Source organism: Theropithecus gelada, chromosome 10 (assembly GCF_003255815.1).
Source record: "Theropithecus gelada isolate Dixy chromosome 10, Tgel_1.0, whole genome shotgun sequence".
In the NCBI taxonomy this organism is placed as follows: Eukaryota; Metazoa; Chordata; class Mammalia; order Primates; family Cercopithecidae; genus Theropithecus; species Theropithecus gelada.
In genome coordinates this window covers 57,058,278-57,060,115 of record NC_037678.1, presented here as the reverse complement: position 1 = coordinate 57,060,115, position 1,838 = coordinate 57,058,278, and positions in this window count along the sequence as shown.

The window sequence follows — 1,838 nt, the reverse complement described above, 5'->3', positions numbered from 1 at the left end:
AGGTGTCTTCTATAATGACTCATTGGCATATCTACTTTATGCCACTAGACAGAAGCAATGGGTTATAGTCACAGGTGACAGTTTCAGGATTTATAACCACTTCAGTTTTAATAACAAGGATTCTGATATTCTTTCCCCAAAAATTCTATCTGACATTTATTAACATTAGCCACCCTGACAAGGAAAAGCAATCTGGGCTTCGTATCTTCTTCAGTGGCATGGCTGAAAGCTTAGTTGGCTCTCAGTGTATATAATCCACAGCCATTGTGTATATGTCTATGTAGTTGTGCTCTTCGTATGGCTGCATTTTACTGATCCCTTTGATCTCCTTCCACTTATCTGTGACAATTACTTTTTTGCTAATGTTGGTCAAGCAACTTCTCTCCCTTCCTCCCCTCATGACCCAGGCTTGGCAGATGAATGTATGAAAGAGACATAAGGTCTAAGTAGGTTATCCAAGAGGATAACTGGTTCTTTTCCTAGCCCTTCATTTGGGGATTCCCTAACCTTTTGTTTGTCTCTACTTTTTGTCAGGAAGGAATAAACTTCTTTACTCTAAAGAGCTCTAAGTCCAATCTCTTTCTCAATATCAGGACAAAGCTCCACTTGTGAAAGATGTTCACCTGAGCCCTTAGATCCTGAACTATTGTCCCTTTTCATTCCACAGAGCTCTAAGGTCCTAACTAACAATCTATTAGGCCCTAGTCCCTTGCCTGGCCTTAGTCATTGCTGCATCATATTCTCTAAAGCTGTATAGCCTTTCCTTGGGCTACAAAGTTGACAGATGTGACATTCTGACCCATCTGTCTAGGTAAGCATATTTGGTCCTCTGCCCCAGGGAGAAACACATGACTGGAAGTATAGTGAGAGCACTGTGATCTCCTCATTCAGGGGAAGTTACATTTTAAAAATGATCAAGAGACTAATGAAAAATGGTGAAAAATTTCACATAATCTGGGGAAACAATATGGGCAAGAAAGTCTTCCTTGCATTCCCTGAAATCACAGGATATGAGTAATATTACTCAGGTAAAATTTCCAGGCAAACAGAACTGACCTGGCAGGAATAAGAGGGGATTAGGTATGACAGAAGGCAGAGTCCATTCTGGAAGCTCATGGTACCAACCTGGAAGGCATAAATGCTTTCTCTAATGACAGCATACATTATCTTCTTACTGGAGTGATACTTGTTTCATTGGACAGGGTGATATGGAGGCCAAGGTCTTGGGTCTGTGTTGAGGAGTCTGGCTTTGCATGAGTAGACAGGTCACAGATTGCCAAGTACTTGCCAAATCCCATTTTCTGTTCTTCTTGAGAAAACAGCTAGATTCCCAATCTCCTTTGCAAATATGTGGGACCATGTGACTATATTATGGTCAATGGAATATAGATTAAAACAATAAACTTTGCTTCTAGGCCTAGCCCTTTAAAAGCTTCTGTATGAGCCCCCATGATGCCTTTCTTTCCCTACTGCTAGTTGGATATAGAGGAACCAGTAGAGAAGCCCCTGGGAGATGACAGAGCTACAGATTTAAGGAGCTACATTCCTTGAATCATGGCAGGGATAACTGCCCACTGACCACCCTCAGTGAAATGCATTGTGAATGAGAATAACCTCTCATGGGTTAACTGTATTAACCCCATGAGATTTGTATAAATCTGCTTGAATATTTGCTCCAGCAATTAACCAAACTGGTTCATTCATGGGTCTAACTGGGAAGGCAGAACTGGGCACCTCTGCTCATGATTGAATGGGAACAACTGTTGGGACTGCTGAGGATTACAATGAGAGAAATTAAGTCATAGGGAGGAATTTTTTAAAAAATACGCAGAGCCCTG